Below are 27258 nucleotides of genomic sequence, written 5' to 3' on the forward strand. Positions count from 1 at the left end.
CAACAACCATGATACAAGCCAACCTAAGTATCCATGAATGGATGCATGGATAAAGAAGATATGGTACATAAACAGAGTAGAATACTGTTCAGTCATAAAAAGAATGAAATCCTGTCATTTGGAACACTGTGAATGGAACTAGAAATAATTATGTTAAGTGAAATAAGTCAGGCACAGAAGACACATCACATGATTTCACTTTGATATTCAATTTCTGTCTTCGTTGTGCTCATGAACTATCCAGCATAAGGAAGGAGTCACCATCCTGCCAGGGGTAACTGACTCTGATTTTCACAAGAAGAAAGGATGCTGTCATTCATTGGAAGAGGGAGAAATAAGTATGACTCTTAGGTGATCTATTAAATTTTTCTTGATACTCTTCTGCCCAGCATTGTCAGTAAAAGGACAAGGTAGCAAGATAGGCCAGGGAAGGGTAAGATGACCAGGGATGAGGGTATGGATAATTCCATATAAATCACTAAGACAACCTTTAAGTCTTAAGGCTTAGGAACTGAAGGTGAAATGATTGTATAGTGAATTGTGCAAGAAATAGTTAAATACTAGCTGTGGCCACAAGGCCAGGTACAATGGTATTGGCTAGTATTTATCTTCTTCTAAGTTTCCTTAGTAATTCAAACCAAACAGATCCTAGAGAAGCTGATACTTGAATGTTATGTGGAAACATGAATCCAATCACAGCAAAGGTAAGCTATGAGGGACAACGTATGTGTGTTACCTATATTTTTCCTCAGTGAATGACTTGTTGCCCACCTGCTGGCATTGATGTCAACAGACTTCCCTCATTTGTTGTGTTTTCAGGGCTAACTCTGCTGCAGAAAGCTATATTGCCAATGATTATGCTCTATCTATGTGACTGAAGGAAGTAGTATATAAAGGCTCAGCCACTTAGGTCTAATACTTGACAAGTCTAGTAGGACATTTTAGCTCCTAAACTTCAAATGGTGTTGGCAAAAATTGTCAATAGACCTGCATTGCAGACTGACTTTTTTCTTAGTTCAATCAATCTGCCCACTCTTACCTATGAATGTTGATCCCAACGAAACTTCATAATAAACATCCAGTGTAGTAAGTTTAATCTCAGAGCCTGTTTCCAGGAGGGCACCTTGGAACACCCATTTAGCTTTTGGGAATGGAGATATGCATATTTATCTGATTTCTTCAAGGTTATGCCCACAGAGTCCAGAGTATTGCCTAGAACATAGTAGAACCTCAATAAGTATTGGTTAAATGGAGATATAAAATAGTACAAACATTTTGCCAGGAATGGAGATTAGACAGTCTAATGAAGCAAGTTTGATGAGGTTTTATTCTGCAGTGTGCCAGAGATTTCCCTCCTTTGTCTCTCTAAAGATGTCCATAAAAACGTACATTGATTATTTTTATAATTATACACATCCTTGGCAGAGATAGGGATATATGTACACCCTTGGCAGAGAGATAGGGATATAGTTCAGTGTGCACGCTCAAATTTGTGGCAAGAGAAAAGATTGCCCTAAGGTCCCCATAATATTCTGCTTCATTAAGTTAGGTGCAGTCATAGTAAATTATTTAAGCTGAAGTTGAATGATCAAATATGGGTTTCACTCAGATAAATGGAACAATTCTGAAGAAGTAGAGGGAAAAGATTCAAATTTTCCACAAGAAGATAGCAACAGGTTTTCCAGTTATCTTCAGAGGAGTTTAGCTGTTAAAACATTGGGTGGTTTTTCCAGGTGCCTGGTATTTCCCATACCTACCCTGTTCTTAGTCTTCAGTCCTATTGTTATATTAGCTACCTGCTAGTCTTGAGAAGAAAAGGTATAACATGTTATGGTCTTATTTCGGCAAGTTGATTTTTTAATCATTATTTATTTATTTTTATGTGGTGCTGAGGATGGAACCCAGTGACTCACATGTTCGAGGCAAGTGTTCTATCACTGAGCCACAACCCCAGCCTATCAAGTTGATTTTTTAAATGAGTATTTGACAACTTTATGCAACCCCAGTAACCACAGAATGGAAGAACAACTGAGGTGCAATGGATGTTATAGGCACTAGCAGAGTATAATGAGGATGTGAAGAAAACTTAAGTTCATGTTGAGGCTGAGATAGGAATTCTGACTATTTAGGGTGGAGGACAGTAGAGAGGTAATTGCTTTTTTGATGTTTTCCTTGAATCATCCAGTAATTATGTATACTCTTCAATCTCTGCCTTGGATATAACTTGATATCTCCAATTCCAGAGTTTTTAATTTGTTTCCTATAAGATTAGTTTTCATTCTTTGTGGCTGTCTAAGGGCTTATAGTTCATCCACCTGTTTTCTAGCTCCTGAAATTTTACTCACATATTTTTCTTGGCTTCCAGACCCTATTTTACCCCTTTACTTCTTTATCAGCACTTTTCTGAAAGGAGAAATGAAGCATTTGTATTCATTTTTTTCAGGCATTATTAGAAGTTTGATTGATTTTTTACTAATATTTTGCTATCCTTTCATTTTAGGAACAAATATTTTGTGATTATGCATTGGTTAGTTCAGGTTGATAATGTTTTATTTGTAATTTTTACATTTACATTTAAACATGTACTATAATTTTCTTGCTTATATTGTCTCTTTCTGATTGTTTAGTGTCCAATTTTATCAGCCTCATAAGAGTATTTTTATCTTGTTGATTTTACTAATTAATGTCCTCTCACCTATAAATTGTAATAGAGGTAGAACCTGGACAAATTAATAAATTGGAATATACTAGGATGAAAGGAAAAGAAGAACACTCTTAACATTTGCTATGAGACCATTAGTATTTTAGAAGCACTGCTCTGTGAAATGAAGCAAAGTAAATCTCATTGCATTGACTATTACCCATAGGATTGGGGTAAAGGGTTGTTTTGGGGGACTGTTCATTAAAATGTCCTTATTATTTATAATGTTGATTTAGAGAAAAGCCAGTAAATTGTTTGAATCAATTAATACTCTCTGAAGCCCCACAAAGTCAAAAGTAAACCCTGAACTAATAATTTTCATCTAAATTACTTAGTACCAGGATCTGGTATAGTGAGGCCTGACATGGGCCAAGAAATAACTGTGTATTTCTAGTCATCATTGCCAGGATGGAAGGAGGGATGTGAGAGAACACTGGGGCTCTCTCCTTGAGCTACTGTTATGAAGAATTGTCCTGACGGGTCCTGGGAGGAAATCTAAGCACTGTGAAGATTCATTCAGGTTTTCTATCTTATCTCACACTGGTTTCTTGGAGTTGAGCAGACAAAACCCTTAGTTGTACATGCCTTAGAGAAGTTTCCTGTTAGCCTCTTTCCTAAAGCAAGGGAAAGTGATATAGACAACAGGGAATGCAGAACCAAAACATATTCCAAGTTCTACTGGTATGCAACATGAAGTTTGAGAAACTTTGAAGTTGTTGCTTGGAGTCCCTTAGAGAAGAAAGGACTTGATGTTGGTAGGAGCTGAACATGTATTTTTATGTGTGATGCTAGGGATTGAACCCAGGACTTCATACATGTTATGCTAGTGCTTTACCACTGAGTTACATCCCCAGCCCCTGAATATACATTTGAAGTACTTGAGCATGTTATTTAATGTCATTATGGTAATGATGCATGACTGTGTGAGATGTGGAGAAGGATTTGGGAGGGTAACTGGATAAAACAGTGTCATGGCAGAAATGGCTAGTGGGTATTAACTAGGTTGGTGACAGGAGAAAGGATCAAAAAAATGCCTCTTATGGGGATCCACTGCCACTGCTCCTACACCCGCCCTGCTGTACTGAACTTAAAGTAAACATTGCAGACCTTCCTTCCCCACAAGATGTTGAAGCTATGGTGTTTGGAGTTAACTCATGACTTGAGAACTAGAGGAATGCATTTGAGACCTCATCTGTACTCATTGGCATTATTCAAACATTGTCAGAGACAGAGGCATACCAGTTCAAAGCCAATCCTAAATCAATTTATATGAGTATCTATTTAGAAAACAAATAATCATACTACTTTTGCATAATTTGGAAACTATGACTATTAAACATATGTCACTGGGCAGGCAATACTTCTAAAACTAAATATGCTAAAGGTAATGGTTTTGATAAACAGGTGGGATTTGTGTTTGTGATTTTCCTTTTCCTTTTAAAAATCTTTCCTGTGAAAATACACATGAACTTTTTTTGCAGGTGGTTGATTTAGTTTCTCCTTACATATTGCAGAGACTAGGAGGAGCATCAATGACCCTGTGACTTCACTATAGGGCACAAATGAGTGCCCACCTTCCATTCTACAGCCTTGGGTAAATCCATGGAATATTGGAGCTGTAATCATTCTAAGAGGTAAGTTGCATTATTGGACACAGTTTTAACTCCTGTTCTTTACTTCATAGGTATAGATTAACAACTAGGGAAATCACACGATGACAATATCTTCAAGTCATTCCCTTCTGACTCCTCCCTGTAGAATAAGTCATATCATCTCCAAATGTTTAACTTGATTACCAGCTATCTCTCAGGACAGTTACATAGGTCACTCAGACAAGTGTGAAGAAAAGTGGTTCTGAAGACACAAAATCCATGATCCCCACATAGACCCTCTGAAATCTTATCAAGTTAGAGGCAGAGAGAGAAGATGGCAGATTAGAGGAAGGCTGTGCTTTCCAGCATTTCCTTTCCTTAAGATTTGAAAAAGGGATGGAAACACCTCAGAAAGGTGGATAACTAAGAAACTCACTGAAATTCAATATTGGACAGTAAACAAAACCAGAGAGACATAGTGTCACAGTAGCTGGTGCAAATATCCATGAGAGACACAGCTCTGAGTTCAAGCAAAGGTTTATTGACAGAGAATATCTGCCAGGCTGCCCTTCTGCAAAGTGCAGCAGCCAGTGTCACTTGAATGGAAGCTTATATATCTTTTGGACAAGGAGCAAGCTAGAATTGACTTTGGATACAGGTGGTTGGGTAACAACAGGTTTTTCTTGTGCTTAGGGACCTTGGGGGGTTATGGGAACAGGGTATCTCAAGTTTCTTTTTCTTGGCAATTTATAAGTTTTGGTTTCAGGTCAAGATGGAGTCTCAGAACCAAAATGGAGTTACTAATATCTAGGGACCTAAATTTTGGCCTTTTGTCTTATAATGATAATGGGTGTTGTTCATTCTTCTTTGAGCTGAATGGGGGTGAAGAAGGGTTTAGGCCAGAATTTTGGGAATGGGGCTATGTTGATTCATACAGAGCTGGTTTACAGTCTGATTAGTGAGTGCCTTTACTCAATCTTTGCCACAGTCTGGCTGGGCAAAATAACCGGGGGGGGGGGGGGTGAGTGACAAGCAACTTGTGAAGGTTGATACAGCAGGAGCTGCTTTATTGTAGGACAGCAAGGGTATATATACATAACTGAATTCACAGCTTGTTTCAATTAACATCTAGATACATCAATCAGTCATCAAGGAATCCTCACCATCTTAATTACACACAGCTTAACTCAATCAACATAAACTAGATACAGCAGTCAACCAATAAGGAATCCTCATCATCTTAATGATTACACACAGCTTAACTTAATTGACATAATATAGACACAGCAGTCAATCATTAAGGAATCTCTATCATCTTAATGGCTCACTGGCTTTACTTCTCAAACCACTCCTCTTGGCAAAGTGCCAGGCACCATCTTAACTTGTTTATGGACCCTAACACCTCCCCCTTTTGTTTAATTTAAATAACAAGTATGTGGCTTAGGGACCGTGCCTGTTTTAGGTTGTCCAATACTACATATGGTCCTTACCCGTCATTGGATGGTCTGACCTCAAATAGTTAGCCTCCTGTCTTAGGTTGGTACCATTGTAATTGGATCTTACCCGTCTTTGACTACCGGCCCAACACACTCAGCCACACTTGTGGATAACCTGCTACAAGCAGAAGGGGAGGATACAAAATGCCATGATACCAAGCCAATTGATGGCTCCAAGTAAGAAGCCCTTGGAAAAATTGTACCACAGATGACACCACCAGCAAAGATACCCCGGTACTACCACAATTCGTTGCATCAACAGATAGTTCACAATGCATATAAGTAACACATAGTCCAGGTAAATCACAGTCCAGGTAAGTTCACAGTCCAGGTAAGTTCACAGTCCAGGTAATTAAATCACAGTCCAGTTCTGCAGGCAGCTAGCTTGATCCGAAGTCTTGTCTGTTTCTCAGCAACACTGGAAATTCCTCCACCCCCGTGCTCACTGGCACTGGGACGAAGGCAGGAACTCTGGCAATGATGGCTAAAGAAAATCCTGTAGTATTCCAGCAGGCACTAAGAAAACAAACTTCTGAACAATTTAGTACATTATTTCAAGGTTTTTTACATTTGAAATAGGCCTTAATGGTGCTCATTATTCATCAGCCTCCAGGTGTGAGAGAACCATTGTAGTTATTGGAAATGACCAAACTTCAGGGGCACTGGATGTGTCCTCCGCCGCCAGCTGTAGCGTCCCCAGGCAGCCCCGGACGACCCCGGAGAGTGTCCCGGACTCAAACTGCCACCCGGCACAGGGAGCAAGAGCCTACAAGACTGTGCCTCGGGGTCAGGTCTGCATTTGGGCTTGCAGCAGTGGTGTCCTGCTCCCCAGGCGGGGGGGTGGGGAAGGGTGGCCGCCGCCACTGCTTGGAAAGTCCCTGCTACGCTATGACCAGCTCGCACACTCGGCAGCCGCCGTGTCGCTTAATGCATCCTCCAGTAAGGAAAAGTATTCAGTAGTAGCCTTTTGCAATTCCTTTCTTGATAGTCCTTCCTCCTCTGAACCTTCTTCCTCTTCCTGACTAGAGTTCCTGGGCCCTTATCAAAGTATGCCCTAACTATTCTTGGTTCCACTGGGGTGCCTCTTTTCCTTCGCAATTTACTTAACACCCCTTCCATATTTTCGTCACAAAGACAATACAACACACCAAGACAAAACAAGATAACACACTGTATCAATCTTCTCCATTTTCTCGAAATGGCCATTTTTCCTCTTGCCCTGTCTGCCTCCAGAGAAAGGAGATTTGCTCCCGTCCTATCTATTCTAGGGACGGGCAGCTTTTCCTCGTCACTTACCCCCGAGCGTCCCGGGGCTCCCCCGACGGGCCACCATTTGCCGCAGTCTGGCTGGGCAAAATAACTGGGGGGCGAGTGACAAGGAACTTGTGAAGGTTGATACAGCGGGAGCCCCTTTATTGTAGGACAGCAAGGGTATATATACATAACTGAATTCACAGCTTGTTTCAATTAACATCTAGATACATCAATCAGTCATCAAGGAATCCTCATCATCTTAATTACACACAGCTTAACTCAATCAACATAAACTAGATACAGCAGTCAACCAATAAGAAATCCTCATCATCTTAATGATTACACACAGCTTAACTTAATTGACGTAATCTAGACACAGCAGTCAGTCATTAAGGAATCTCTATCATCTTAATGGCTCACTGGTGTTACTTCTCAAACCACTCCTCTTGGCAAAGTGCCAGGCGCCATCTTGACTTGTTTACGGACCCTAACAAATCTTGTAAAAAAGTTTTCAGGCATTTTACCTGACAAGGTCTTATTAAGAGCACTATGATGAATATAAGGAGAGGGACCATCAATGGGAGCAGCCAGAGGAGAATCTGACACAAAAGGTTCCAGGGAGATGACTGCTGCTGCTCCTGGTGGCGCTTCTTAATGCTCTCCTGGAACTCAGCTATTTTTCCTTGGACTATTCTGGATTTGTTGGCTAAATAATAGCATTCCTCTTCTAAAAAGACACAAGTGCCTCCCTTCTCTGCAGTTAGTAAATCAATGGCTCTCCTATTTTGGAAAACTACATTGGCTAAAGAAGTGACTTGGATTTGAAGAGATCCTAGGAAGTCTGCCACCTGCTTAAAGTCCTCATTCAATTCTTGGGAGAGTTTATGATAAAGATGGGTGGCTGTACCAATTTCTACTACCCCTGTGCCAGCTTCTGCCAATATGCTTGATCCAATGAGGACTGGGTTGAAGATTGTTCTTTTGCATCTGGGATGTTGAAGTGAAGTCCAGGAAGGACAGAAAAGGGACAGTTCAACCCCCCCTCATAGTGTATGGTGATATCAGGTGTAAGGAGGACAGGGAGGCAGAAAGTGGGAATAGGGATTGTCAGGCAGTGAAGAATGGAGCTTCCACAGAGGAAGAAGATGCCAGGTTGGCTCTGAAGTGCCTGAGTGATATTGTAAGTTGTATTGCATAAGGAACTATTAGATAGAATTGTGGAATAGAAACATAGGGTGGGGAGGATGCAGCAAAGTAGGAGACATTGGAATAAAGTGGTCCTGAGGAATTACATGAGGAAGTGGTGAAGATCTTTATCTGGTCCATTGGGAAATGTTGGTGGCAACTGAAAATGCAAGGACCTATAAGAATTACTAAGAGAATCATTAGTGAAGGCCCGATGAGGGGGATCTCCTATGTCTGGTGTGTGCTGTTATTGGAATGAGTAGACTTTGGTTGTGGGGTTAAATGTCAGTTTGAGAAGTAAAGAAAATTAAGGTATAGAGGCCAATTTATGAGCCACTTTAAAGAATACACCTCAGGAGTTTGGGAGCATCAGGGCTGTGGGACTGAAATAAGTGTACATCTTAAGTTTTATTTTAAAAAAAAAACTATTGGTTTTTTGTTTGTTTGTTTGTTTTGTTTTTCTAAATGTCCATGTGTGGCTGTGTTTTGGTTATACTCTCTTGCCAGGTGTTTAAGACCAAGTTGGTCAAAAATTATCTGCAGTTAAGAGTCAGCTGAGTTCCCTCAGGGGTTACTCTTGGGGAACTTGAGAGTAACTTCTTAGCTCTTTTAGTGCCATCTACTAGGGTCTCCTTGATGAGGTGGCTTCCCTTGGAAGCAACAGGGATGTCTCTCTTCTCAAATGACCTTCCCCTTTTGTAGCAGGTGCATGGATTGGCTTTCCATTTTCCAGTGGTCCCATTGATCTCCCTGATCAGGAATTCATGTGGCCTAGAGTTGGAAATCTCCTTAGAGAAGTTCTCTCGTTCCCTAGGTTCAGGCTGACTCAGAGTTAGAGCCAAATATTGGTTTTCTTGGCCCTTTTATTTTAACTTTAATCTTTAAGCCTTGGTTTTAAACATCTAGCAAGTCTGTCTCACCAGTCTTAAAGTAAAAGTGCTGGGCTTTAACGTCAATGTTCATAACCTTACAGTCATTTACCCATTGTATTTAATTGGGGTATGTATTAGAAGTTAGCTTTATATCCTATTTGTCCAGTAGATGATGGCTTATTATCTTAAATTAACCCAGGCTGTGTGTGTTCTTTAAGCAGTACCTCTGTAGAACATTAACAGGCAACAGCTATGAAGTTTACAGGAAAATATAAAATGAAGTCAATAAGAGTAACAACATATTCAGTTTGTATAATGACTTTGAACCAAGAAATGTAATTTCTATAATAGTACTAATGTATATTTGATATCTATTTAGTCCCTAAAAAGACAAAATAATTTATGAACTTAATTACTTATGAAATCCTTCACAGTTTATTTTCTTTTTAAATCTCTTACAACCATAAATACCTTTTATACTTTATCAAAATCTTTATGTAATTTTGTATTATGTCCCTTGTTTATTTTGAAATCACAGTTATCTTTATAACAAAAATTTACCATTTGAACATAACTTTAAATTATCTTAAATTTATCTACTTTGAGATTATCTTAACATGGAGCAGTAACATGAGAGACAGGGTCTTAATTTATGTGAGGTGGGGCTCTTGGTAAATTTTAGTTTAAGTGTTCCAGTTCTGAAATTGATCTTTGTCTCTTTATTAAATGTCATTTTATAAAGTTTGTATATATTTTTCCTGAGTTTATATGAACATTAGTTAACATAATATAACATATTTAAAACATTAATCAGAGAAAGGTTGAGAGCTTTTAACTTTCCTTTTGTGTGGTTAAGTGGCAAAATGTTTTATGTTTTATGATATTACCTTTAAATAGATCATATTCTCCTCATTATCTTTCAAAAGTACATTTAAATTCCAATTCTAGTGTGAAGAGTAACATAAAATTGTATATATAACTTATTGACAACAGGTTAATTTATCCAGCTATAAAACATTAGAAGATATGAATACATACCAATTTAATTTGTTATTCTACACAAATGTGAGACTCTTGCTACAGATAATTTTAGTTTGGAGAACACCAATGTGACAAAGTGCTCTCCTAAGCTTTACATTTAACTAAGTTTACCTTTTAAAGTATAATTTAGAATGCATAGGTCTACATAGGTTAACAAAAATCAAAGGATAGCATTAAATCTCATACATTTAGGAAACTGTGTTAATAATCAGAAATTGACTTAGTCAAAATAAACCAATATAAGACATATCTTTAAATGACAGTGTGACCCTTTTATGACCATGCACAAAAGAGATAACTTAATGGTTATCTTGCTGGTAAACTTATATAAATTTTCACTTTATAAACCTTTACATAACACTTAGATAAGACTTAGACAGATGTAGTTCTCAGATGCATAAATATACCTAGTCACATATATTTTGGGGTCAATTATATTGTTATAACCTAAATAATATCTGTTTATTTAACCAGTTACAAAGTAATTATTTAAGACCTTAAAATAGGTATATACCCTAATTCCTTTAAGACTTAGTTTCCCCAAGTAATAAAACCTAACAAATAAAAGAAAATTATCAATAGATAAGAGCAGATCAATGTTTCACACTTTGCTTCATATCAGTACATTAAAATTCAAATCATCCTTTTCTGTTGAAGGAAAATCCTAGAAGCAATGGACATTACACTTTAAACATTTTTTTTTTGGTACTGGGGATTGAACCCAGGGGCACTTAACCACGGAATCACACCCCAGCCCTTTTTTTTGTATTTTTTGTTTAGAGACAGGGTCTCACTGAGCTGCTTAGCACCTCACTGTTGCTGAGGCTGGCTTTGAACTCGCAACTTTAAACATTTTATAGAAAACAACATCCTTCATTGTCTGATCCTCTGGGAAAAAAAAAGCTTGTGGGTTAGTGATTTTAAAGACATTAACATTTTTATTTATTTACCCAATTTAAATTGAACCTTTGTGAATCAAAAGTATTTGGATCCACATTTTTAATTCTAGTTTATGAGTGCTCTATATGTTGGTTTTGATACACAAACACATGTAGACAAGACAATACACAGAACAAACAAAGGCCTTATAGCTTTTTGAAATCTATAGAAGGGGAATATTTGTCTGCTGCTTGGCCATTTGTCATCTCTGTAACTTGGTGCTCCTAAAATGTGTTATCTGAGGTGACAAGGGCAGTGGAATTTGGGTCCTCTCATTCCAGCAATTCAGTGTATGAGACTTAGGAAGCTGGCTTCATTGCGGGGAGGATTTGAAGGGGAAGTGATAGGGCTTTGGGGAGGGGAACCTGCAGGAGAGGGGAAGACTACTGGGGAGGCTATGGGGTCCCAGGATCTCTATGAGGGGGATTCATCAGCTATCTCTATAGCTGTGAATGAAGAAGGGGATTGTGGTCAACTTTAGTATAGCATTGAAGAGCCTTTGTAAGGCATGAAAGAAACTGGGCTAGATTCTCATTAGGGTCCTTGGGTAATTAACTTAAATTTATCAAAATTAACCACTTTCTGAGAGGCCTTTTTGAGAACTGTCAGGAGACAAATAACCATCTGGTCTCTTAGTGTTTGGACATTGGTTTGGTAATCCCCATTAGGCTCAGCTGAGGGAACTTCAATAGCTCCAATAAGAGAAGTAGGATTGGTTCTATGTGCCTCATCTGTCTCTCCTCAGAGAAGGGTAGAAGATAGAATGATATAGATTGTGCCCTGTCATATCATAGAATCTGGTAAAGTTTTGGAATTCCTTAGTATAGGTATCAGGATGAGTAGAATAGGAACCTAAATGTTTTTCAATCTGGGACAGGTCAGTGAGTGAGAAGGGAATGTGAATACATACAATGCCTTTGGCTCCAGCTGTGTCCTGTAATCATAGGAGGGGGGCTGCTGAAGCTGCAAGGTGGGGTTCATGGGAGCAATTATGAGGGAGGGGAGAAATAAGGAGAAAGAAAGGTGGAAGTAGGCTTTGAGGTCAAGAAAAGGGGAAGGGGGATGAAGGACAGGGCTGGACAGGGAAGATGGCTACCTATTTAGTGAAGGTGTGTCTAAGTGAGGTGATGAAAATGTGGCTGGGCAAGGAGTTGAAGAAGAATAGGGTGGAGGTCAAGAAAGTGAAGAGTGATCTTATTATGGGTCAAAATAGGGAAAATTGCTAGGATTGGGAGGTGAAAGGGTTAAGGGAGAGTGAGCAAGGAGGACCTGGGCAGGGAAGCAGAATTGACAAAGAGAAGGGTGATAGTGAAGAAAAGAGAGGGCTTGAAGATAAGGAATCTCTGCCCAGTTGCTACTGTGGTGACAGAAGTTGTGTAAATCCTGTATAATGGTGGGATTGAAAGTCCCATTCTCTGGCCAGGAGGAATCATTATCTAATTTATATTGTGGCCAGGCTGTGTTATAATAGAAAATGGGCCTGTGAGGATTGAGATCAGGAGTCATATGGAGAGGTTTTTGAGAAGAAAGCTGAGGGGATGGGGGAATTGCAGGGAATTTTAGATTGAGAAGAGCCCATGGTTGAGTTCTCAGGATCCCAGAGGAGGCATTCCCACAACCTCTCTTATTTCTCACATAGAAGTAGACCATCAGTGAAGGTCATCATTATGCCTGACAGGTGTATGACCAAAGCCAAGGGAGGCCCTGAACCAGCACTGGGATCTGGTGTGTGTGTGTGTGTGTGTGTGTGTGTGTGAGAGAGAGAGAGAGAGAGAGAGAGAGAGCACTCTCAGAGCTGCCATAGAAGGGTTCTGAGACCTCACTGCCAGTAGAAGGAAGGGCTAGTTGAATTCTGTGTTGAGTGAGGAGGTCAGCAACAGCAAGAGGCAGAAACTCCCTACTGTGGATACTGGCCGGGGGGAGGGGGCACAATCAAGGTGGTCAAGGCAGCTCAGATCCCCATAAGGGGAGAACCAGCAGGCAATGACCATGGACCCCCTCCCGAGTTTCAGCACCAGAACGTTAGGGTAGCTGACACAAATATCCATGAGAGACACGGCTCTGAATTCAAGCAAACATTTATTGACAAAGAATATCTGCCAGGCTGCCCTTCTGCAAGGCACAGAAACCAATGTTACTTGAATGGAAGCTTATATATCCTTTGGCCGAGGAACAAGAGCAAGCTAGAATTGACATTGAGTGCATGGGATTGGGTAACAACATTTTGGGGGGCTTAGGGACCTTGGGGTGGGGTTACAGGATCAGAGTATCTTAAGTTCTTTTTTTAGCAGTTTATAAGTTTTGATTTTGGGTAAAGATGGAGTCTCAGAATCAAAATGGAGTTACTAATGTCTAGAGACATAACACCCAGAAATTCAGAAACTTCAAACAAAATATAAGAAATAATATGTTAGAGTTGCACTGGCTTGACTGACTGATGGTGGCAGTCTAGGCTGCTAAGGGGACTGGGAGCACAGACAGATACCTAGGGTATCTAGGCTTGGGATACTGCGAGATAGAAAGCTCCTGTTGTTGCCGGTGTCCCTTAAGAGCTATTAGGAAGACACCAATAATGGCCACATAGGAGCATCTGTGCTCCAGGTCTGATCCTGGGTAATTCATATGAATAGCAGCAAATGTGAAACCTGTAGAGGTTTAGACTCTGTATCCTAAAAATTGAATTTACGGGAGTCCCCTGAGACCCATATGTCCAGCAGAGATCTGTATCACCCCGGTGAAAGGGGATATGAATCAACTCAAATACCCACGAACAGAGTTCCAAAGGTCATCTGGAACTAAATCCCAACTACTGGAACTTCCAATTTAAAACTCTGCGCCACCCCTGCTACAAGAGTACCCACTACATGCTGGTCTCAAATTATACTATACAGTTGTAGAAACAAAAATAATATGATACAGACATAAAAAATAAACATGAAGATCAATGGAATAGAATAGAAAACAGAGAGGAAAAACCCACATACTTACAGTCATCTGATATTTGACAGGTGCCAAAAATATAAATTGGAGAAAAGATAGCATTTGTAACAAATGGTAGTGGAAAAACTGAATATTCATATGTAGTAGAATGAAACTAGATCTCTGTCTCTTCACTGCATGAAAGTTAAATCAAAGTGGATCACAGACTTAGGAATTAGACCAGAAACTTTGCAGCTGCTAGAGAGAATAAAATGTAGGGTGAGCACTCCATCATTTGGGGCAGGCACTAGCTTCTTTTATCATATTCCTAACACTCAAGAAATGAAACGAAGAATAGATAAGTGGGATGACATCAAATTAAAAAGATTCTGTACAGCAAAGGAAATGCTTAAGAGTATGAAGATATCCTGCAGAGTGGGGGGGAAATCTTTTCCAGCTACTCCTCTTACAGGAGATTAATATTCAGAATATATAAAAATCTTTTTTTTAAAAAAAGCCCTTACCACCAAAAAGTCAAATTCCCAATAAATAAATGTGCAAAAGAATTCAATGGACATTTTTCAAAAGAAGTAACACAAATGGTCAACAAATATAAGAAAAAAAATATTCAACAACTCTGCAGAAAGGGAAATGCAAATTAAAACTACACTAAGATTTCATCTTACACCAGTCAAAATGGCAATTATCAAGTATACAAATAAATATAAATGCTGACAAAGTTGTGGAAAAAAGGTACTCTTATAAATTGTTGGTCAGACTACAACTTAGTACAACCACTCTGGGAAGCAGTATGGAGATTCCTCAAAACACTAGGAATGGACGCACCATACGACCCAGATATCCCACTTACCCAAAGTATCTGGAATCAGCATACTATAGTAATACAACCACATCAATGTTTATAGCAGCATAATTCACAATAGTCAAATTGTGGAACCAGCCCAGATACCAATCAATAGATTACTGTATTGAGAAAATGTGATATATATTCACAATGGAGTTTTATCAGCCATAAAAAAGAATTAAATTATGGCATTTGTGGGTAAGTGGATAGGACAGGAGGATATCATGCTATGTGAAATAAGCCAGATTCAGAAAAATCAAGGGTTGCATGTTTTCTCTCATATGTGGAAGTTAGAGTTAAACAAGGGGAAAATGGCAGGATGGGTAGATCAGATATCATAAAGATAAAGGGCAGATCAGTGGAGTTGAAGAAGGAGATCAAGAGGGTAGAAGGAGGGATCAGAAAGTGGAGAAGATGTGGAAAAAATTTAAGAAAATCACTGTTATGGTTTAGATGGTAGTGTCTCCCCCAAACTAATCATGAGATAATGCAAGAAAGTTTAGAGATGAAATGATTGGGTTATATGAGCCTTAACCCAATCAGTGAATTAATCCCCTAATAGGAATAACTGAGTGAAAACTGAAGGCGGGTAGGGTATGGATAGAGACACCATCTGTTTGGTGGAGGGAGAGGAAATAAATTCCAGACCTTTGATTTGAAGCATTTCTAGGTCCACCACAATGAAAACCAGAGATTAATGGAGATCCACAACCCTTGCTTCCAAGCCAGAATTTTGAGACTAAGCTGGACCCTCCTTTGACAGGTGGACAAGGGACTCTCCCCACAATTACTTCCCCAACCATGGACAGTAAATCAAGGTACAAAACTCTAGAAGCTAGGAAGTAGGTCAGAAAAGTTAACATAGGACTTTGTCTTGCAGCCCAGTGCTAAATCTACTACAGTGAGACCCAGAACCAGGTAGAAGCCAAACCTTATTTCTAGGCAAATGCTCACAAATAGAGCCTCTAGACCTGAATCAGTTGGAGATCTGTGTCCTTGTGGGAGATACTCTTGTTTCAGCCTGCGTTACCACCTGCAGTGGAATGGGTCTGTGACTGTATGACTCAGGTGCAATCCAGTTTTTCATAAACCTGGGCAGCCAAGGGATTGCCTCCACCAATCCTCTCCTCCCCCAACCTTGAGAATGAGAGGAGAGAAAGACTCCTTCCATTGAGAGACAGAGCAAGAAAGTAAGCACAGATTTTCCCTTTGAACTCAGTGACAGACTTGTGAAATCTAACACTGGAAAGATTCTGACAGTCCCTGTTCACAGGTCACTATGCCTCCAGATGAAGCCTCTGAACGTACCCTGGAGCTTGGTAGAAACTTGTAGCTTCAGCAAATTGAACTTGTTCTCTGGTGAGCAACACCCATGTCTTGTTGCCATGTTCTTGGACCACACATCTACCTCATAGTAGGCAACTCATACAAGTGTGGGCCTTGGTCCTATTCCTATGCTGTGCTGTTCTCAGTAAGCTGAGGGATTCAGTTGTGACCAAACACTGTGGAATTTGTGGCACTAAGATTTGCACACTGCTTTTCACCTACTATGAAGTGAGAAGCTCTTCTCTACCACATTAACCTGACCATTATATTCTGCTTTGCCACAGGACTTTGCCACAGGAGCAATGCAATCAGCTGACTATGGACTGAGACGTCTGAAAACATGAACCAAAATTAATCTTTTTTTCCTTTAGTTTGATTTCTATTCAGGTATTTGGCATAGCACTGAAAACTGCCTAACACAGAAATTTGGTAACAAGAGAGGGCTCATGGAGCTGGAGTTGTAGCTCATTGGTTGAGTCCTAACCTAGAATATGTGAGGCACTGGGTTTGATTCTCAGCACTGCATATAAATAAATAAAATAAAAGTTCATCAACAACACAAAAATAAAATAAAATTTAAAAAAGAGTGGGGTCATTGTCTTTGGTACTTGTTTGCCAAAGAAATTTGAAAAGATTTGAAGATGCATGCCTAAAGAAGTCCTAGAATGCTGTCAGTAGAGCCTGATTTGCAATTATGATGAGGATTCAAAGAGCCACGATGCTGATAGGAATACAAAGAGTTAAGATTGTTCTCATTAAGTTTCAGACAGAAATGAGGACCATGTTGAGAACTGGACTATAGGATATTCATGTTATATTATGGCAAAGAACCTGTCTAAATTTTGTCCATGCCCAGAGGCATCATGTGAGGCTTTGTTTTAAGATGATGGACTAAATCTTGCAGAGGAAATTTCAAGACAGCAGAACATTCAGGCTGGGACATGGGAAGCATACCATTCAGGATGTTGTTATCCAGATTTACAGTGAGAATTATGATGAATAAGTAAACCAGGAAACTTGAAAAATTTGCAGTTTTGTCAGAAAAGAGGCACATATAAAGTTAGTTCTAGGAAGATGTGGTTGCTGAAGAGATTAGCACCATTAAAATGAAACCAAGTACTTTGCATCAGTACAATAGGAAAGATGTCTTGGGGCATCTCAGGAATTGGCTGGACCTCACCCATTGCAGCTCAAGGTTGCAAAAGTGAAAATTTATTTCAGATTTTTCTTTGAGGAGAGAGTTACGGGATGTTTGGCTCCCCCGGGATCACTTAGAATGCAGTTACCCCAAAATTTGCTTCATTGTGCTCAGTCATCCAGGTACTCAGAGGCAAACAAGTAACAAGTACTACTTGGAAGTATGTAACTTGATTTTTTGTTTTTCTTTTTCTTGTTTGAAAGGGCTCACATGTAAGAGGTTTTTTGAATCTTAGAGGAGAATTTGGACCTGGACTTTTAAACAATACTAAAATTATTAAGATTGTAAGACTCTTGGATATGGACTAAATGGAATTTGCATTATGAGGAGGATGAACTTTTGGGGGCCAAGGGTGGAATGTTATGGTTTAGATCTTGTGTTAGTCAGTTTTTTTTTTCTCACTGTGATCAAAATACCTGTAAAGTACAACTCAGAGGATGTTTCTTGGTTTATATGTGAGTTATTCCCCAAAAGCTCATGTGTGAGACAATGCAAGAGGGATCAGAGGGGAAACTATTAGGTTGTGAGAGCCTTAAATCAGTGAGTTGATCCCTGATAGGATTAATTGGCTGGTGGCTAAAGGCAAGTGGTGTATGGCTGGAGGAAGTGAGTCACTGTAGGTGTGTGGCTTTGGGTATATATTTATATCTGGCAAGTGGAGTTTCTTTCTTTGCTTGCTGATCATCATGTGAGCTGCTTCCCTCTGTCATTATGTTCAGCCTCACCTGGAGTCCCTGGTAAATGGATCAGTCTGTATATGGAGGGAGACCTCTGAAACTGTGAGCCCTTAAATAAACTTTTCCTCCTCTATAATTGTTCTGGTTGGGTCTTTTAGTCACAGCAGTGAAAAAGCTGATTAAAAAAGGTGGAAAGATTTATTTTGTTTCATCGTTTCAGAGATTTCAGTCTATGGTCAGTCGGTTATAATGCTCTAGTCTTGAGGTAAGGCAGAACATCATGATGGAAGGATATAGCAGAGGAAAGCTGCTCAGCTCATGGCAGCTGAAAATGAGAGAGAAAAAGATAGGGAGAAATAGAGAAAGAGGGGGAAGGGTCCAAGGAAAAGATATAGTCTTTAAGGGCATATCCCCAGTGACCTTTTCCCTCCAACCATGTCCCACCTTCTTATAATTTCTACCACTTCCAGTAGAATATTCAGCTATCAATGGATATTAATGTACTGATAAGGTCACTCTGTAAAATCCCCAACTCTAAACATTGTTTCACATAAGTATTTGAGGGTTGCTTCACATCCACAGATATGAAATATCCTCAAAAGTCCATGTGCTAAATTACTGCTTGCCAGCCTATGACAATATTCGGAGGTAGTGGAACCTTTAGGATGTGGGAACTATTTGGAAGAAGTAGGTTACTGGGACATGACTTTAAAGGGTTTATTTTGTCCCTTCCTCCCTCTCTCTCTGCTTCCTAACCACCATGAGATAAGTGTCTATGCTTCATCAAGATCCCCGCCATAATGTTCTGCCTTGCTACAGGCCTAAAAGCAATGTAACCAGCCAACAATGGGCTGAAATCTTTTACAGTGACCCCAAATTTTCCTTCCTTTAAATTAATTTCTGTCAGGCATTTTGTCACAGTAATGGAAAGCTAACAAACTCATGTACATAGAGAACCCCAAAATTGCCACCATAAAAACCTATTAGAGATGATAAATGAATTCAGCAAAGTTGCAGAATACCGAATCAGCATATGAAAAACAGTACCATTGAGTACACCAATAGCAAATTATCTTTAAAAGAAATTAGTAAATCAGTCCTATATCTAATAACCATACACATATGAAAACAAAATACTTAGGGATAAATTTACCAAATATGTAAATATGTAATATAGACATATGAAATATGTCTATACTGAAAATGATAAAACATTAATGAAATAAATTAAAGAGGCCAGGTAAGGTGGCATACTCCTGTGATCTCAGCTACCCAGAAGGTTGAGGCAGGAGGAACACAAGCTTGAGATCAGGCAATTTAGCAAAACCCTGTCTCCAATTAAAAACTATAATTGACTGGGGATGTAGCTCAGTGGTAAAGTACCCCTGGGTTTAGTCCTCATACAAGGAAGATAGATAGATAGACAGATAGATAAATAGGACACTGCCGCAGTCTGGCTGGGCACAAATGCCGCAGTCTGGCTGGGCACACAATCACGAGCCACCACACAGCTTGTAGATTCAAACAGCAACTCTTTATTCCCGAACTCACACCAGCCGTCTACAATCACGTTCTGGGGAAATCCACGTTCTCTGCCCAAATCCACATCCACTGGGCTTCTGTCTCCCAAAAAATACTGTCTGAATCCCGTGAGAACTCAAGGGGAACTCAGGCAGCAGGATACGCCCTATTCCCAGCAGGAATAATCTTAAACCTTAAACCTGGAACCTAAACCCGGAACGCCCTAAACCCGATTATCCTAAACTGGGAACACCCTAAACCCGGATCCGCCCTGGTCCTTGAGCAAGGTCACCTACATGCAATGTCACTGCAAAATGTCCTATTTCCAGGAGTCCTTCCACTAAGCAACATGGGGTACGCTGGCAAGGAAATTGTCATACCTACTTGGCTAATGGCTCCCAGCAGGACACAAAACAATAGAAAGATATCCCATTATAGATTGAATAGATGAAACAATATCATTAACATATCTGCATTACCCAAAACAATCTACAGATTCAATGTAATTCCTATCAAAATACTAAGGAATTTTTTCTCAGAACTAGAAAAAAAATCCTAAAATTCATATGGAACCACAAAGAATTCTCAATAGCCAACACAATATTGAGCAAAAGAACAAAGCAGAAGGTATTACACTCCCTGGCTTCAAAATATACTACAGAGCAACAGTAATAAAAAGAACATAGCTTTGGCATTAAAATGATTAATTGAAATAAGCCAGGCACAGAAACATCAGTATTACATAATCTCACTCATATATGGAATATAAAAGAATGTAGGTCTCAAAGAAACTGAGAGTGGAATGGTGGGTTTTGGAGGACTGGGAGAGTAGAGGGAGAGAGAGAGAAAGTTTAAAAGGAACCCAATTATAGTCAGATGGAAGCAAGTCTGGTGTTCTATCGAGTATCAGGATGACTATAGATAATATAAAATGTATTGTATATTTATTTATTTATTTAGTACCAGGGATTGAACTCAGGGACACTTGACCACTGAGCCATATCCCCAGCCCTATTTTGTATTTTATCTAGAAACAGGGTCTCACTGAGTTGCTTAGTGCCTTGCTTTTTCTAAAGCTTTCTTTGAACTCAGGATCCTCCTGCCTCAGCCTCCCAAGCCACTGGGATTTCAGGCATGCACCACCACTCCTGGCAAAAATGTATATTTTGTAAATGCCAAAATAAAGTTGGGTGAAGTGGTGCACACCTATAATCCCAGCTACTCATGAGGCTGAGGCAGCAGGATCTCAAGTTCAAGGTCAGCCTGGGCAAGTTAATGAGACCCTGTCTTAAAATAAAATAAAGTGCTGGGGATATAGCTCAGTGGTAGAGTACTTGCCTAGCATGTTCAAGGACCTGTTCAACTTATTCCTGGAAGACCCCAGCCCAATAACTTTAGGCCCAGTAATAAATCACCAGGGCTTGCTTCCGCACCTGCACAGACGTCAGATGTATTTTTCAGAAAATCAGTTAAGTGTAAACAATTAAGAAAGGACAGGATGGTTGGGAAAGGAGCCGGCACGGTTGGGCAAACGGGATCATACAATGAAAAACCATACAATGAATAACAAATGGTTTTTATGTGGTTTTTCCAGGAACCTATAGTGAAAAACAAGTTTACCCTTTAAGTGACCTATATGCTGGATTCAAAAGAGCCAATGAGATACCTGTTACTGTGCTAGGAGGAAAACTGACCACTGTACCCTATGAAAGATCTGTACCCCAAAGCCCGGTGTGCCAGTTCACCGAAGCTCCGGCTGAGGTTTCGCTGAGCACCCGCAGGCGCCTGTGTATCAATAAATCGCCTCTTGTTTTTGCAGCCAGTGCCTCGTGCGTCTTTCTTGGACAGGGAATCGGCGGGTCTTTCATTTGGCGAGCCAGCCAGGAGAACTCCTGTAACCCCATCCGGATCCCTGCCCGAGGAACACCCAATAACCACTGGGAGGTAAGCTGGCCAGTTCGTGTCATTTTGTGTCTCTCTCTGTCTGGTTGTTATCTTGTTATCTGTTCATGCGCAGCGTCTGTACGATTACGCGTAATTGCTCTGTATTCTGGGCAGCTTGAGAAGGAGTTGACGAACTCGGACTTCTCCCCTGCCACCCTGGGAGACGTCCCAGGGGCTCAGGGAGGCCCATCTTGGGGGGCCTCCAATGTTCTGTAGAGTACACTGTACTCGTGGGTGACGGAGGTGACGGTATCCCTCCTCTCCCTAATCCGTCAGGTACGTTCGGTTTGTGCTCGAGCCGCGCAGCGTTCTCTGTGTCCAGTCTGATATTTGTGTCTGTCTTCTTGCCTTTGCACTTTCTCACTCCATCAAAGACTAACATGGGGCAATCCATAACAACTCCTTTGAGTCTCACCCTTGACCATTGGCAGGACGTCCGAAATCGGGCAGACAACCAGTCAGTAAAAGTTAAGAAGAAAAAAAAAAAAAGCGGCTCAGGGGCACCCGGCCCTCTCCCTCCCTCGTGGGGGTAGAAGGGAACGGGTCCCCAAACCTCCCGAGTGTTATCACAGGGCCAAGGAAGCGAACGGGTCTTCCTGGAGTCGGGCTGCTTGGAAATGCAGCCCAAGGCAGATGATAAATTCCATCTAAGGCTGAATACTGAGACTAGAGAAGCAATGTTTTCTTTTCCCCCCCCATAACCGGCTTGAGTGCAAATAGAGATGCCTGCTGGGGATTTAATAACTTTGACATCTCGCTTTGACTTTTCTCAAAGCCCTGTCCTCATTATTAAATTGGTGTTAATTGGTTTTAGAGATGGGAACCAAATTTTCAGTCACAAATTTTGACACTCTCAAGGGGACTTTTAAGGAGTCCCCACTCTGCTTTCTTGGGGAAGCCTAGCACTCAAAACAACTGCAAGCAGAGGATGGACTTTTTGGGAGCTGGCTACTAAAAAGTTAAAAAAAAAAAATGCCTAATGCCTAAGGTCAAACCAAACTGGAGGAACTGATCCTATGGGTGAAAGATAGGATTAAGGGACTCCCAGCAGCTGCCAGAGCCATTTAGCTCTGGGGAGTTCCCTGGGTCCTTATCTACATCTCAGGGATTACGCCACCTCTGTTTACTTAAAAAGAAGGGACACTGAATGCAGTAAAGCCAGTCACACTGAGACCCTTGATTTTACACCTATAGTTGCCCCTACGTGAAAACATCTGGTCCACTCATGGGAAAGTCTATGGTGCCACTGATGGGAGTCATAATTAAATGAAAGTTTAAAACCTGGAGAGATATTTTCTTATCTGGTTGTCTGATTGTTTCTTAGGGATAATCTAGGTTAAATGTGTGTCTAAAAAAAAAATAATTTTTTATTGTAACAATCTGGTATCTAAATGGGTTTCTAAAGCATTGCACTATCTTGCAGTTAAAAGTTGGGTGTAAGCAATTGTTTAGTTTGATTTCAGATAGTTCATGCTAGAAAACTTAAATACTTGGGATAAAAAAATTAAAGAGTTTCAATTTTGAACTGGGTAGCCTGAAAAGAAATTAAAACGTTGGTCTGGCTCATAAAAATGACATTAGATAATTAAATAGCAATAGTCTTAGAAATTTTCAAAGCTTAATTTCAGATATATATGGTAGTGTGTGAGCAAATTTAATGTAACTCAATGCTACTTTAGGAACTTTAGAACAAGCAAAGTGGCTTAGAGGTACTAAAGAAATTTCTTCTGATGGTAGAGGTCCTATTTCCAGTTTTATGTGAACAAGTTTTTCTAATGTACAAAGATATGAAATTTTAAATTTTGGGAATTACTTCTTAAATTTGTATCATAATTTTCAACATCTAAACCTGGAAATATAACTTGAAGTAAATTGTATGGTATTTACTAACTACTGGCCAGTCATCTTTTTTTTTTAGGACTCTTGTTTTTTCTTAGATTTTGTATTTTTTTGAGCTCGTGATTCTGATCCTGCAGACCTAGGTTAATGTTTTTCTGATCAGTGAAGTTTAAAAAAAAAAAAAAAAAAAAACACAAAAACATTGCAATGGAGATTTCATCTGCGAAAAGCTACGAGGCCTTTATTATTGTTATGTGTGCACACTCTTGTTATGTGTTGTATGTCGGTATGTCTGTATGTGTGTATGTCCATATATCCTGCAGTGATATAACAATTGACAGATGAGGAGCGCTCATAAAAAATAAAAAAAATTAAAAATAGATCCAAATATCTTTAATTCACGTGATTCAAACGGTTCAATTTAGATTGGGTAAACAGATAAAAGTAAAGATGTCCTCAAAATTAAGCTTATAAGTTTCTCTAGGTGTTCAAAAAGGCCCTAATAAAATGTTAACTCTGCTTAAATTTAAAAGTTTACAAGTATTGTTTCAAAATGTGAACAAAAGGAGGTTTATGTAATTATGGTGTTATTAATGTGTTCATATCTTCCAGGTATACAAGTCTGTAAGGTAGAAGCTTCAAAAGAACATTATATCAAGCTGGTGTTCTAAAGTTGTATGGTAATTTTAGGCTTAAAAAAAAAATATGTTAGAGATTCAATTATATCATTTGTGTTCTATAACTGAACTTGTTATCAATAAGATATGTACTGTTCCATGTTACTTTCTACTCTAAGATACAATTTATGTATTTTTAAGTTAATAAGAACCTAATCTGTGTGAAGGTTTTATTGCAAAACACAAAAGTACATTACTACTTTTCTACAAGAGGTTAAAAGCTTTCAGCCTTTAATTCATGTTTTAAGTGTGATATTATGTTGTGTTAGCTAAAGTTCATGTAAACTTGAACAACAATTTATGTAAACTTTGTAAAATGATCAGCTTCAGAACTATAGTACTTGAGATTTATAAAGAGCCCTGCCTTACTTGAGATAAGGCTCTGTCCCATCTCACTACATGTGAAAATGGCTATGAAAGAAGTAAGCCAGATTTCAGTACAGTTAAAGTTGTGTCCAAAAGTAGGTTTTTGCCAAGATTACTAGGATCTCAAACAGGAAATTATGATGTATAACCCTGCCAGAATTCAAGGTAGCTATTATATAAGCTAAATATGTTTTTACCCTAGCTAGTTTTGTTTTGTAGTTTGCTTATAGATGGTTTAAGGATTGCCTGTTAATGTTTTAAAGAGATATTGCTTTAAGAACACAACCTGGGTCAACATAAGATAAGGAGTTATCACCTACAGGATAAAGAGATAGACATTAAAGCCCAGTGCTCTTAATATAAGGCTGTTAACTTATTTGCTGGATGTTTAAGATCAAGTTTTTAAAATTAGTTAAATTAAAAGGGCCAAAAAACCCCAATATTTGGCTCTTGCCCTCTGAGTCAGTCTGAATCAGGGAATAGGGGACTTCTCCAAAGGGCTCAGCAACTCTAGGCCACATAACCTCCTGAGCAGGGAGATTAATGAGACCAGTGGAGGACAGAAAGCCAATCGGTACATTTGCTGTAAAGAGGAGGGTCATTAAAAAAGGGAGACATCCCTGATGCTTCTGAGGGAAGCCATATGGTCAAGCAAGGCCTGGACCCATCCTAGCGCAAATGACACTAGCAGAACTGAAAAGCTGCTATGAAGTTCCCGAAGACTCCCAGGATAACTCAGCTGACTGTAAACAATAGGTAGAAACAAAAGTCAGTTTGACTTGCTTCATCTTAAACACTTAGCAAAGACAGTCAAAGCCAAAGCACAGCTGTTCCTGGACATCTTAAATGATAATAATAGTTAAATGTAACTTCCATAAATAAGTAGACTGGAGGCTACAAAAGAGATTCTTAGACAGAAATGCCTGATAACTGTCAAGGGGACTGCTAGAGTAGTTTTAGTCTAAGGCCTTTATTTCTAGCCAACGCAGGTAGGCTTGATGTTTGCTAATATGGTTATCCAGCCCTAAGTAGCAGAATTAAAGATTTCTCTATTAGACACAGAGGTCATACTAGTAAAAGGATTTTGCAGGATCAGATGGCATTAAATTATTAAACTATATCTTAAAGGAAAAGACATCTGTAACCCTACATGTTAGTTGTTGTGTTGACATCCCTGACATTTCTGACAATGTGACAAATATCCTTAAAGATTTACCTGCTCAGATGGAAGCCATGTCCTCAGCAACTTTTTCGTGGAAACAATATCCTAGCTCCTAGTTCCTGGTACTGCCTGATAGAAAACATTGTTAATCTTTGTCTTGGCCATTATACTCATTGGCATATTTCTGTGCTGTGGCATTTATTACTGCATCAATATGGTTCCAGTACTAATAAGATCTTGTTTCTCTTATAGACCACCCATCACTCAAATGGCCCTCCAACCTATTACTTCTCAATTAGACTTTCATCATGGACCACTCGATAGACCCGATATTTTTAAGGGGGACTCCAAACTGCTTGCCCCACGCCGTCCCTTTTCAGCCTGAAGAAGCCAGAAAGATTCTCTTCGTCCCCCTTCCTCACAGCAGTAAGGAGTTCCCAAATTAGGGAAAAAAAAAATGAAGCCAGATTTAAAGTTAGGTAGTCAGTGTAGTTAGATAAATCAGGGGTCTAATATCAAGTGACCAAGTCTATCACTGCCTTAGAGAAATCTCTCTCTTCCCTCGCAGAAGTCGTGCTACAAAATAGGAGGGGATTAAATCTGTGATTCCTTAGGAAAGATGGTCTCTGTATGGTTTTAAAGAAACAGTGTTGTTTTTATGCTGACCATAAGGGGGTGGTCCGGGAAACTATGGAGAAAGTCACTAAAAGGTTGGCAAAAAGGCAAAAAAAATTTGAAGCACAACAAGGATGGTTTGAACATTGGTTTAACAAATCCCCATGGTTAACTACTTTGCTATCCACCAGAGCGGGACCTTTAATTATTTTGCTGATAATCCTGACGTTTGGACCCTGCATACTCAATAGATTGGTGCAGTTTATGAAAGAAAGACTTTCTGTAATCCAGACTATGGTCCTTACTCAGCAATACCAGTTGCTTCAACAACAGACAGGGTCACAAACGAGCTTAATCCAAGAACCTGAGCAAGCAGGACAATGGATATAAGATTCTATCCATGATAAAGAAAAAGGGGGGAATGGAAGACCCCAGCCCAATAACTTTAGGCCCAGTAATAAATCACCAGGGCTTGCTTCCGCACCTGCACAGACGTCAGATGTATTTTTCAGAAAATCAGTTAAGTGTAAACGATTAAGAAAGGACAGGATGGTTGGGAAAGGAGCCGGCACGGTTGGGCAAACGGGATCATACAATGAAAAACCATACAATGAATAACAAATGGTTTTTATGTGGTTTTTCCAGGAACCTATAGTGAAAAACAAGTTTACCCTTTAAGTGACCTATATGCTGGATTCAAAAGAGCCAATGAGATACCTGTTACTGTGCTAGGAGGAAAACTGACCACTGTACCCTATGAAAGATCTGTACCCCAAAGCCCGGTGTGCCAGTTCACCGAAGCTCCGGCTGAGGTTTCGCTGAGCACCCGCAGGCGCCTGTGTATCAATAAATCGCCTCTTGTTTTTGCAGCCAGTGCCTCGTGCGTCTTTCTTGGACAGGGAATCGGCGGGTCTTTCATTCCCACCACAAAAGCTAAAATAAATTACTTTGAGTGTTCTTATGATAAATAAATGATAAATATTTGATGGGATAGGTATGTTTACACTGATTTGAGCATTACACAAATATATATATATATATATATATATATATCACACGGTTCCTCCAA

At 39.6% G+C, this 27258-nt stretch overlaps 1 long non-coding RNA gene across 1 annotated transcript; it reads left to right on the forward strand.

Annotated features, from left to right (window-relative positions):
* The first annotated feature begins 4129 nt into the window (after window positions 1-4129).
* On the forward strand, window positions 4130-27052 carry LOC124075647 (uncharacterized). Its single transcript, XR_006846123.2, has 4 exons — window positions 4130-4335; window positions 6396-6580; window positions 21406-26000; window positions 26835-27052. It is a non-coding gene; the product is annotated as an uncharacterized LOC124075647 (long non-coding RNA).
* The last annotated feature ends 206 nt before the right edge of the window (window positions 27053-27258 follow it).

This window comes from Marmota monax, unplaced genomic scaffold (genome assembly GCF_021218885.2).
Source record: "Marmota monax isolate L192 unplaced genomic scaffold, Marmota_monax_Labrador192_F-V1.1 WCK01_AAM20220418_F8-fsc00206, whole genome shotgun sequence".
NCBI lineage: Eukaryota > Metazoa > Chordata > Mammalia > Rodentia > Sciuridae > Marmota > Marmota monax.